The following is a 12871-nucleotide window of genomic DNA, read 5'->3' as shown; positions in this document are numbered from 1 at the left end:
TTCATCCGTTGAAGGGCATCTTGGTTCTTTCCATAGTTTGGCGACTGTGGCCATTGCTGCTATAAACATTGGGGTACAGATGGCCCTTCTTTTCACGACATCTGTATCTTTGGGGTAAATACCCAGGAGTGCAATTGCAGGGTCGTAGGGAAGCTCTATTTTTAATTTCTTGAGGAATCTCCACACTGTTCTCCAAAGAGGCTGCACCAACTTGCATTCCCACCAACAGTGTAAGAGGGTTCCCCTTTCTCCACATCCTCTCCAACACATGTTGTTTCCTGTTTTGTTAATTTTGGCCATTCTAACTGGTGTAAGGTGATATCTCAATGTGGTTTTAATTTGAATCTCCCTGAGGGCTAATGATGATGAGCATTTTTTCATGTGTCTGATAGCCATTTGTATGTCTTCATTGGAGAAGTGTCTGTTCATATCTTCTGCCCATTTTTTGATGTGTTTGTCTGTTTCGTGTGGGTTGAGTTTGAGGAGTTCATTATAGATCCTGGATATCAACCTTTTGTCTGTACTGTCATTTGCAAATATCTTCTCCCATTCCGTGGGTTGCCTCTTTGTTTTTTTGACTGTTTCCTTTGCTGTGCAGAAGCTTTTGATTTTGATGAAGTCCCAGAAGTCTATTTTCGCTTTTGTTTCCTTTGCCTTTGGAGACGTATTTTGAAAGAAGTTGCTGTGGCTGATATCGAAGAGATTACTGCCTATGTTCTCCTCTAAGATTCTGATAGATTCCTGTCTCACGTTGAGGTCTTTTATCCATTTTGAGTTGATCTTTGTGTACGGTGTAAGAGAATGGTCGAGTTTCATTCTTCTACATATAGCTGTCCAGCTTTCCCAGCACCATTTATTGAAGAGACTGTCTTTTTTCCACTGTATATTTTTTCCTGTTTTGTCGAAGATTAATTGACCATAGAGTTGAGGGTCCATATCAGGGCTCTCTACTCTGTTCCACTGGTCTATGTGTCTGTTTTTATGCCAGTACCATGCTGTCTTGGTGATCACAGCTTTGTAATAAAGCTTGAAATCAGGTAAGGTGATGCCGCCAGCTTTATTTTTGTTTTTCAACGTTTCCTTAGCGATTCGGGGTCTCTTCTGATTCCATACAAATTTTTGGATTATTTGCTCCAGCTCTTTGAAGAATGCCGGTGGAATTTTGATCGGAATGGCATTAAAAGTATAGATTGCTCTAGGCAGTATAGACATTTTAACGATGTTTATTCTTCCGATCCAAGAGCATGGAATGGTCTTCCATCTTTTTGTGTCTTCTTCAATTTCTTTCATGAGTGTTCTATAGTTCCTCAAGTATAGATCCTTTACCTCTTTAGTTAGGTTTATTCCCAGGTATCTTATGGTTCTTGGTGCTATAGTAAATGGAATCGATTCTCTAATTTCCCTTTCTGTATTTTCCTTGTTAGTGTATAAGAAAGCCACTGATTTCTGCACATTGACTTTGTATCCTGCCACGCTGCTGAATTGCTGTATGAGTTCTAGTAGTTTGGGGGTGGAGTCTTTTGGGTTTTCCATATAAAGAATCATGTCATCTGCGAAGAGAGAGAGTTTGACTTCTTCATTACCAATTTGGATACCTTTTATTTCTCTCTGTTGTCTGATTGCTGTTGCTAGGACTTCTAATACTATGTTGAACAAGAGTGGTGAAAGTGGGCATCCTTGTCTTGTTCCTGATCTCAACGGGAAGGCTGCAAGCTTTTTCCCATTGAGGATGATATTTGCTGTGGGTCTTTCATAGATAGATTTGATGAGGTTCAGGAATGTTCCCTCTATCCCTATACTTTGAAGCGTTTTAATCAGGAACGGATGTTGGATTTTGTCAAATGCTTTTTCTGCATCAATTGAGAGGACCATGTGGTTCTTCTCTCTTCTCATATTAATTTGTTGTATCACATTGATTGATTTACGAATGTTGAACCATCCTTGTAGCCCAGGGATGAATCCCACCTGATCATGGTGGATAATCTTTTTAATGTGTTGTTGGATCCTGTTGGCTAGGATCTTGTTGAGAATCTTAGCATCCATATTCATCAGTGATATTGGTCTGAAATTCTCCTTTTTGGTATGGTCCTTGCCTGGTTTGGGGATCAGGGTAATGCTGGCTTCATGGAAAGAGTCTGGAAGTTTTCCTTCTGCTTCAATTTTTTGAAACAGCTTCAGGAGAATAGGTGTTATTTCTTCTTGGAAGGTTTGGTAGAATTCCCCAGGGAATCCGTCAGGTCCTGGGCTCTTGTTTTTTGGGAGATTTTTGATCACTGCTTCAATCTCGTTATTAGATATCGGTCTATTCAGGTTGTCGATTTCTTCCTGGTTCAATTTTGGTAGTTTATATTTTTCCAGGAATGCATCCATTTCATCTAGGTTGCTAAGCTTATTGGCATATAACTGTTCGTAGTAACTTCTGATGATTGTTTCTACTTCCTTGGTGTTAGTTGTGATCTCTCCCCTTTCATTCATAATTTTATGAATTTGGGATTTCTCTCTTTTCTTTTGGATTAGTGTAGCCAGTGGCTTATCGATCTTATTGATTCTTTCAAAAAACCAGCTTCTAGTTTCATTGATACGTTCTACTGTATCTCTGGTTTCTCCCTCATTGATCTCAGCTCTAATCTTGATGATTTCCCTTCTTATGTGTGGAGTTGGTTTGATTTGTTGTTGATCCTCCAGTTCTTTAAGGTGTAGAGACAGCTGGTGTGTTCTGGATTTTTCAATTTTTTTGAGCAAGGCTTGGATGGCTATATATTTTCCCCTTAGGACCGCCTTTGCTGTATCCCATAGGTTTTGGACCGAAGTGTCTTCATTCTCATTGGTTTCCATGAATTGTTTCAGTTCTTCTTTGATCTCCTGGTTGAGCCAAGCATTCTTAAGCAAGGTGGTCTTTAGCTTCCAGGTGTTTGAGTTCCTTCGGAACTTTTCCTTGTGATTGAGCTCCAGTTTCAAAGCATTGTGATCTGAGAATATGCAGGGAATAATCTCAGTCTTTTGGTATCGGCTGAGTCCTGATTTGTGACCCAGTATGTGGTCTATTCTGGAGAAGGTTCCGTGTGCACTTGAGAAGAATGAGTATTCTGCTGTTTTAGGGTGGAATGTTCTGTATATATCTATGAGGTCCATCTGGTCCAATGTGTCGTTCAATGCTCTTGTTTCTTTATTGATTTTCTGCTTCGATGATCTGTCTAATTCTGAAAGAGGCGTGTTAAGATCACCTACGATTAGTGTATTCATATCAATATGACTCTTTATCTTGATTAACAGTTTTCTTAAGTAATTGGCTGCTCCCATATTGGGAGCATAGATATTTACAATTGTTAGATCATCTTGGTGGATAGTCCCTTTAAGGATTATGTAGTGTCCTTCTGTATCTCTGACTACAGTCTTTAGTTTGAAGTCTAATTTATCTGATATGAGAATCGCTACCCCAGCCTTCTTTTGAGTCCCATTGGCATGAAAGATGCTTCTCCACCCCTTCACTTTCAGTCTGCGTGTATCTTTAGGTTCAAAATGGGTCTCTTGTAGACAGCATATGGATGGGTCCTGTCGTTTTATCCAATCTGCAACCCTGTGCCGTTTTATGGGTGCATTTAGGCCATTCACATTTAGAGTGATTATTGATAGATACATTTTTATTGACATCGAGTTACCTTTGAAGTCTTTCTTTCTGTAGACTGTCTCTATATTTCTGTTCAATGCTATTCTTGGGATTTTTCCTCTTTTATAGAACCCCCCTTAATATTTCCTGCAGTATCGGCTTGGTGGTTGCATAGTCTTTTAAGTCTTGCCGGTCTTGGAAACTCTTTATCTCTCCATCCATTTTGAATGTCAGTCTTGCTGGATAAAGTATTCTTGGCTGCATGTTCTTCTCATTTAGTGCCCTGAATATATCTTGCCAGCCTCTTCTGGCTTGCCAGGTCTCTGTGGACAGGTCTGACGTTATTCTGATGGGCTTCCCTCTGTAAGTAAGGAGCCTCTTTGCCCTGGCAGCTTTCAAGAGATTATACCTACAATTATAATTTCTCAATTTGACTATCAGGTGTCGTGATGTTTTTTTGGAGTGTATAATCTTGGGTGGAGACCGTTCAGCCTCTAGTACATGAACGCTGGTTTCATTCACGAGATTCATGAAGGACTTGTTCCACAACATCTTCTAGACTTCTTTCTTTCTCCTCCCCTTCAGGAATTCCAATAATTCTGACGTTGGAACGCTTCATGGCATCACTTATTTCCCTAATTCTGCTTTCGTGGGATCTAAGCTGTTTGTTCCAGGCTTCCTCCTGATCCTTTCTCTCTATCTGTTTGTCTTCCAGATCACTAATTCTATCTTCTGTCTCAGTTACCCTAGCTTTGAGAGAGTTTAGATTGGATTGGAACTCATTGAGAGCATTGTGGACCTCCTCCCTGGTAGCTTTAAGCTCCGCCCTAACATTGTGAACATCCTGTCTGGTCGCTTTCAGTTCGGCTCTAATCAATTCTGTTTGGTCATCCATGGCTTTCTCCAACCTAGCTATTGCCTGGATAATTGTTAGCCTGAATTCTCTTTCCGACATATTGTCTATGTTGATAGCCGTTAGCTCTGTTGCGGAAGGTCCATCCTCTGTATTTTTCTTCTGTTGGGCATTCCTCCTCCTAGTCATTTTGGTGGGAGAAGACTGAACAGATGTAGCTGGATGTATCAACTCTGGTGCAGTCAAGGTGCACCCTGGAACACTTCCTGATCTCCGTCTCAGAAGCCTCAGTCTGGGTGCAGAAGCTGAATAAATTCCCCCTTGGACGCTGGCAGTGCAGGTTCCAAGTTAAAGACCCTGGGGGCGCAGGATCTTTTGCTCGTCCCCAAAGCCAAGGCAGTGGCGGCTGTCTGGGAGCTCCTGACCGCCAGAGAGGTTCCAAGCAGCGATCGCACACTGAGATTTTGCCGCTGGCCGGGGCTGGGAGTGCCCGGCTTGCGCGCACCTCTTTTCAGAGGCGGCTGTGGGTCGGGCGCGCGTCTGGGGCACTGAGAACGGGGCGCTGGTCCGTAAGCTGCAGTCTGGGCTTTTGCGCGCCTCTGTCCGGGGAAGAGTTTCGCGGGCGCGCGGCTTAGACTTTGAAACAATGGCCCGGGTCAAGAAGCGCCCCAGGGCCTTAGAAACCCAGGAGAGCTGGAGCGTCGTGCACGCGCATCTCAAGCTTTGTGGTAGTCCTAGCGCGCGTTCTGCAGACCGGCTCCCATCCCCTCACAGGAGCCGGAACCCCGCGCTCTGGGGCACGCTGGCGGCTTAGGGACCAGGAGCCGGTTTCTCCGCCGCACTCTCTCTGCCTCCGCGCCGGGGAGGCCGTCTGGGACCGGGGACTCAAGCCCCTGTCCCTAGCCGCCCCGATTCCCACAATTTGCCCCCGCGATCCTTTGCTCTTTTGGAGTGCTTTCAACCAGTCTCCGAGTTAATGCTGGTCCCCAGACGCAGGGCACTCTCGCTCGTATCGGGGTATTACTTTTGCACCGGTCGCCTCTGGTGGCTCCCTCCCCCTTTTGTTTATCTTCCGATATCAGTCCGCTGTTCCCATTCCGCTTTACCTGCTCACTGGCGTCTTCTGCCCCTGTAGAGATCCAGACGTGTATAATTCTGATCTCAGGCTGATTTCATGGGTGATCAGAGTTCTTTGGTAGGTAATCAGCTCACTTTGGGGTACCAGCTGAAAAGACGCCTCTTCCTAGTACCCCGCCATCTTGTCCCCCCTGATTCCATCTTTCTTACAGAGAAAACAGTTTAGACATTTTCAGCAACAAATAAGAGACAGCCCCTTCCCTCAATACCTATACAATAGTCTAAGAAAGAGGTATAATCACAAAGCACAGCAATCTTTGTGATATAATTGTTCTGTAGTGAACATGCTTTAGGTGCTATCAAAACAAAAAAGGTGTGTTAACACAGCTGGGTCCCAATAGGTTAAATTCTCTCTCTGGACACACACTTGCTATGGAAATTTGGCCACTCTGTTGTGGGATGTGCTGGAAGCAACTCAGGAGCAGATATGAACTGGGTAGATTGGCAAGGGTCTTAGATGCCCATTTGATGACTCTAGATAAGGCTGTGGAAGCAGAAGAGAGGAAGTCTCATGGGAACAGAGGACAAGATATGAGCACCTACTTCAGGATACCTTAGAAAAGGAAAAAAAAAAAAAAAAAAAAAAAGGATGACTTCTTCCCAGATGTCTCGGCCTGCCTCTTTAAGCAAAAGTCAGAGAATTGAGATAAATGTTATTTTAAGGATTTCCCCTGCAAAGAAGAACCTGACATATTCTTCCATTTTAATTAGTTACTCTCTTTGACAGCTATCAGAAATATTATTCAGTGTTGCTAAGTTGTATATAGTGACATTAGGAAAAGCAAAAGGAATAAGAGTCTTTCCTGACAGTAGTAAAGGAAGGTAATTAAGATACCCATGAGGGAGAGTAGGGCTAGTGGTTAAGAGAACAGAATCCGAAGATGGATTTGGTGGTTGTGAATACGGACATCCCTACTTGCTAACTTTATGACCTTGAAGGAGTTACAATTTCTCTGTGCCTCAGTGTCCTCATTTGGAAAATGCAGATAATTATGGAATTGGTGAAATGATTAAAAGAATTCATGTAAAGTGGTTGGAACACAACTGACACACAGGACACTCAATATATATGTAAATTGCCATTATTGCTTGTTAGCATATTAATAATAGCAGTCAGTGTCTTAGAAACATTCCCTTATCATACCTCTCCCTATCTGTCTGCTTGTCAATCTTTTTATCTATCTATCATTTATCTTTTCCAACTACCCATCTATCTGAACTATTTATCTATTTTTATACATAGATATATAATCTCCATCTCACAGGTGTGCCAGTTGAGGCACAGGGAACTCTCAGCAACTCTGCCAGCAGATCTAATTCAGTTGTCTTAACCAAAGAACAAAGACAACAAAAAACTGGTTCAGGATCATATCAATCAAGCTTATACAGAGGTTAATTTCACTAATTGAGTCTGAAAACACAAGCTAAATGTGTCATGAACTATGTTTAAAAAATTATCTTTCAGAGAGCAGCCACCCCTCGCTTACTAGCCTGTTCTTTTAAGAGGTGTACTTTTCATTTTGAGGAAGTTGGGCTTATGGCATTCGCAAACACTCCATGTACTGTTGTATCATGTCAAGCAGTGCTTCTTCATAAGGTAGGGAAAAGAGAAATGAAACTCGGTTCTGGAATGTTTACAGTCTACACAAATAAAGCACCGGAAGGCTCCATATTAAAAAACACTCTAGTGGTACATTCGTTAAGAGCACAGGCTCTGCAGTTAGTCTGCCTAGGAATGAATCTTGGCTTAGAAAGGTCCTTGCTGTGTGATCTTCAGCAAATTCATTAACCTCTCTTTGTCCACATTCCTCATCTGTGAGTAATCACAGTTTCCACCTCATAAGATTTTTGTGAGGATTAAATAAATTAACATATGGGAGGCAATTAAGACAGCACCTGGCAAACACGAAGAACTCAATTAATTTTTGCTATAAACTTTCTGTTTAAAAACTCATATCAGTGAAGTTAAATAATAGGTAATCCTTTAGCCAGGGTCTCCAAGGTCATTGCTCCTACCAGGCTTACTTTGTGTCTCTCTTCATCTTACTCCTTAGCACCAACAATACTGCATTCTTTTTGGTCCTCCAATATGTGACTACTTTCTCAGGTCATGATTTGGCTATTTTCCTTGCCTGAGATTCTCTTCCCCTGGTCTTCTTACCCTTCAGTGGAATGTCAACAACTCAAAATGGAAGTCTCTGATCCTTCTCCCACCCAAGCTTCTCCTTCAACAGGTCTGTGATCCCTGACTTCAGCACCCTGTTTCCCTTATAGCATGTATCACAATGCAGTTATCTCATTATTTTGTTTTATTTCTTCTGTCTCTATTAAATTGTAAGCTCCATGAAGGCAGAAACCTTATCTGTCCTTTTCACTGCTTTTCAGAAATGAGTAGATAAAATCCACGTATTACTACAGAAGAAAATGGAACCTGACTAGATTCTTTTTCCCTTGGAGTTGACTGTCAAACTTCTAGACCCTGATATTATATAATTTCTAGTCCATTGTCTAGAAGGCGTTTGTTACAGTGGTCTCTGAGCACATCAGTTTCAATGCCTAAGCACAGATTCAGAAACTCTCAGAGCTCAAAGAGAGCTTAGAAGTCTCATAGCCCAATGTGACCATATTAGTGATGGCAGTGTGGGATCTCAGAGTGGAGGAACGACTTGCGCAGTACTGTACAGTTTATCAGAGCAAGAGTTGGAGAAAAAGTTGGATCTGCTTTCTCCTCATCGAGTGCTTTTTTCAAACCATCACAATATCTTTTCCTATTTTCACAGGTAATTGTCTTTCATTACTTTCAACCAGAATCCCTTCAGTAGGTGTCGTATCTGTCGACCTAACCACACACTCCAGAGATATGTTAGAGAGGTTCCTACTCTGAAGAAGCATGCATTTGATAGAAATGCAATTTTATCGGATAGTTATAATTATTCAGAGACAGCTATGCAAGGTCAGAATAACAGCTCTCTGTTGATTGCTTACTGTGATTTGCATCATACAATGATTTTTTTTCTCAGAATCCATCTCAGCTAATCATTAAAAACCTGGTAGATTAGGTATTTCTGGTTTTGACTTGCAGATAGAAAAATTGACTCAGACATTTTATGATTAAGCCTGCAGGGTGGTAAAGCTGGGGCTTGCGTACATGTCTTCTTACAATTAAGTTTCAATTAGAATGGTCAGAAGCAAGGTGTACGAAGTCAGATGATAGGGGATTGTATTCAGACTCTACTGCTTATTTGCCATGTGACCACAGACATTTCCATTCACCATCTCAGTGTTTTCATCTGTGAAATGGAATAATAATTCTGATGACAAACCAGTGCTTATGTGAAATGTTAGCACAGTGCTGGCAATTTTCAAATGCCCTCCAAATGGTGATCATAATGATGATGACCATGATTAGTTTCTATAGTAAGCTATTGCTCCATTGTCCTTAGGTTGGTTAAATTTCCAGTTTAGTCTGGAATTAAAGTATGTGAATCTGGAATGACGAATGGGAAATGCCTCAAAAGTAATATCTATTTCCTTTCATTATACCAGAACTGAGTAAATTTTCCTATGCCTTTCATTGGCTCTAAAATATTGAGATTGTTTTTTGATCCTGGGAGATGCAGATTTATGTCAGGATTGGATTTGGGGTCATAAGAAGTTAGTTTATGATCAATGGTGACGTTTACCCTTCCCTTGCTTTCCCATCTGATTTTATGAAAGCTGGTCATATTTTATATGACTGGTAAATATTCAGTGTACCATGTGGGACAGATTTGAAAAGAGTGACCCAAAGGTGCATGTTTTCATATGCATTTCTCTTATTTTTTAACTAACAGTGCTGAACAAACCTACTGTATATTTTTGGTTTTTAATTTTATACACCTATGTATTCTTAAAGACTTTTCTATTCTAGAGTGGTGCTTCTTTTATTTATTTATTTATTTATTTATTTAATAGCAAGAGAGGAAACACAAGCAGGGGGAGTGGGAGAGGGAGAAGCAGGCTTCCCGCTGAGTGGGGAGCCCAATGCAGGGCTCGATCCCAGAACTCTGGAATTATGACCTGAGCTGAAGGCAGACACTTAATGACTGAGCCACCCAGGTGCCCCTAGAGCACGGCTTCTTAGTTTTAACATGTATGGGAATCATTTGGGGATTTTGCGAAATTATAAATTCTGATTCTACAGGTTTACTATGAAATCCAGCATTTTTATCAAGTATCCAATCTTTGAGTAACAGGGTCTGATAATTCCTTAAACTGTCTAAGAACTTTAAAAATATATGCATTGCTGGCTCCTATTCTCAGAGATTCTGATTCAGTAATACTGGAATCAGATATCTATATTTTTAAGTATTTATAGGTAATTCTGAAAATATGTCTTATTTTGGACCTGCCAAACTATCCCAATCATGAATGTTTTGATTAATCTGGGTCCAGTCTATTTTTGTAATCTACCCTTCTATGCCCTGCTCTTTGTCTCTTTTTGAGTTACTTAAATTCTTTGAATATGCTATCTCTTCATGTGCTGTTTCCTTTGCTTTTAAAAAAAATCACATTTTCATTCTATTTATCAAAGAATGACTACTTATTCTTAAGGATCCAGTTCTCATATAACTTTCTCTAAATAACTTTCTATGATGATAGGGCCGAGATGGTAACCTGATGGTTCTCATGTGGGGGCGATTTTGTCTCCTTTTCTCCATAAGAATAGTTATTAATGCCTGAAGACATTTTTGGTTGTCACAGCTTGGGGTTGGGGGAGGGTGTTACTTTTGACATGGATAGAGATCAGGGATGATGCTAAACATTCTGTAATACATAAAAGAGACCTTACAACAAAGAATTATTTAGCCTCAAATGTCAATAGTATCGAGGTCGAGAAACCCTGCTCTAGGCTAGGTTAGATGTCCCTCTTTTTTTTTATTGCTTCTGTAGTATTATTTATCACATTTATTTTTTTGTTGTATATATTTCTGTCTCCCCCATTAGTTTGCTATGTCGTTGGATGAGGGATTGCTTCTTTCATATCTATGTTCTCACAACCAATAGATTCAAATGTATATTTGCTCTATAAATTTCAAATAAAATAAATTTATAAATACCTCTTTGAATATATAACTGAACTAACAAATAAGCTCATACACAGTGTTTTGTGCTGTGGGTGGATGGGCTAACCCAAGATCTAGATAGATTCATGGGCTCTGGCTGGGGGTGAGATGTTACTCCGGCTTGAAAGGCATAATATCAAGTCATCAATCACCAACTGTAGAGTCGACCTCCTGAGAAAAAACTCCATTTATTGTTTTGTCAATTGGAAGGAATACAATTGACTGGAACCAGCTGGCTTTGACCTCTCCAAAGGCTATGACCCATTTAATCAGTTTGGAATGCATCCATAACTTTGAAGGTAGATCAGGAAGAATGGCAAGCATAGACAGAGTCAGCTAAGACCAGCAATCTCCTCATTTAAGTGTTTGATGTAAAAGACACAATAATTAAAAAAGAAAAAGGTATGAGTGAGGTCAGGGGTAAAGTTAGGAAGATGGGTCATTCTTTATGATTTTGAAAACTGACAAACTGTGTTTTGTTTGGAAAGACCTGAAAAACCTCACATAACTCATTATGGGCCCCATTTCATCAACAGTGTGGAGAAATAACCAAATCTGCAGTTTCTGCTTTCTATCTGTCATCTAGACCATTCCAGGGACAGTAATCCTGGGCAGTGTCTTTCAGTTGGAGCCATTTCCCTGGAGAGATGGAGTTATTAATAAGACATTTAAAACTCATATACTTTCTCCTACCTGCTTTTGATTTTCCCTCTTCCTAATACAATTTTACTAATCTCTTGGAAACGAAACAAATGAGGGAAGTTCTTCACTGCTCAAGCTTCCTAAGTGTACTTCCCAAATTGAAACGCTAGATACCATGTGCAAAATTCAGATCTAGGTGACTGGAAATAATCTCTCGCATTTTATGTGATTTTCCTTTAGAAGAACATTATTGCCTTTATTACATATTATAAATAACATATTACATTTATTTTATCCTCACCTCAATAAACTGATTCACTTGTCTTTCCTTATTTTCCAAAATGGCAACCCCTCCATAATTTTCATTGCAAGCATCTCCTTTCTCCTCATGCCTTTAGAGTTCATTCCCTTTAATTTAATATTTCCTGAAGCCCAGTAAGAATCAGAATCCCCTGATACTTTATTTTCCTGACACTCTTCCCTCGTGACCTCACTTAATCAGCATCGATTCCAAGGTCCATTACTCTTAACTTTTATCCCCTCTCAGCTTCTCTATCATTCTTTCCATTTATTACATTTGTCTGGTGGAACACTCATCCTGGTTAATTCCAGCTCTCTTCTATACATGTCTCTGAACAGCCAAAGATATCCAGAGAGAATTCCCCTTCCCCACTCTCACCCCCACATATGCACACCATCACATCCATGTTTACCATTTTCCCTTCAAATGTGTGACCATAACCTTGTGATTCTTAATATGGTTTCAAAATCCAACTCAACTCTAGCCCCAGGGGTTAGTAAATGTTTTCTGTAGAGGGCCAGATAGACGGCGGTATTTTAAGTTTTGGGAGCCATACGGTTTCTGTCACACTTTGGCTATCTGATCAGGAGAGCAGCCATAGATAGGACATAAATAAATGGGTGTGGCTGTCTTCCAACGAAAGTATTTACAAAAGCAAACAGAGAGCTGGATTCAATGTGTGTGCTGTAGCTTCTCGGCCCTTCTCCTGATCAATCCTCTGCTTTCCTAGGTGACTATTTTATATCTTCTTCCTTTCTTTAACCCCTCTATACTTACTTTTCACCCCATGCCAAGACTTTGTTAATTAACTTTGCTCTCTGTTTTATTAAAATATCAAAAGAAATCAGAACGGAAGAATCACATCTTCTATTCTCTCTGAGTGTGAACCCATGTTATCCTGTGTTTCCTTCTATCACTATGGATGAAACATCCATGTTTCTCTTTGAAGCCAGCTGCACCCCTTGTGTGCTGGATCCTGAATCCTCTTCTTCAATTCAGGGAAAGTTGCCACAATCATTTCCTCTCTTTCTTGTACTATTAATTTTTCTCTCTTTGATAAATTATTCATATAAACATATAAATAAGCTGTAATGTGCCATCTAATAAAGAAAGAAGAAGAAAAAATACTCCTTGACCTCATATTCCTCTTGAGCCAAAGGCCCATTTTTCTGCTCCCTTTACAGCAAACCTCAGTGAGTTATTTGTACTCATTACCTTCTCTCCCT

The sequence above is a fragment of the Neovison vison genome, chromosome 11, assembly GCF_020171115.1.
Source record: "Neovison vison isolate M4711 chromosome 11, ASM_NN_V1, whole genome shotgun sequence".
NCBI lineage: Eukaryota > Metazoa > Chordata > Mammalia > Carnivora > Mustelidae > Neogale > Neogale vison.
The sequence above is the reverse complement of the archived record's forward strand: the minus strand, read 5'-3'. Positions refer to the sequence as shown.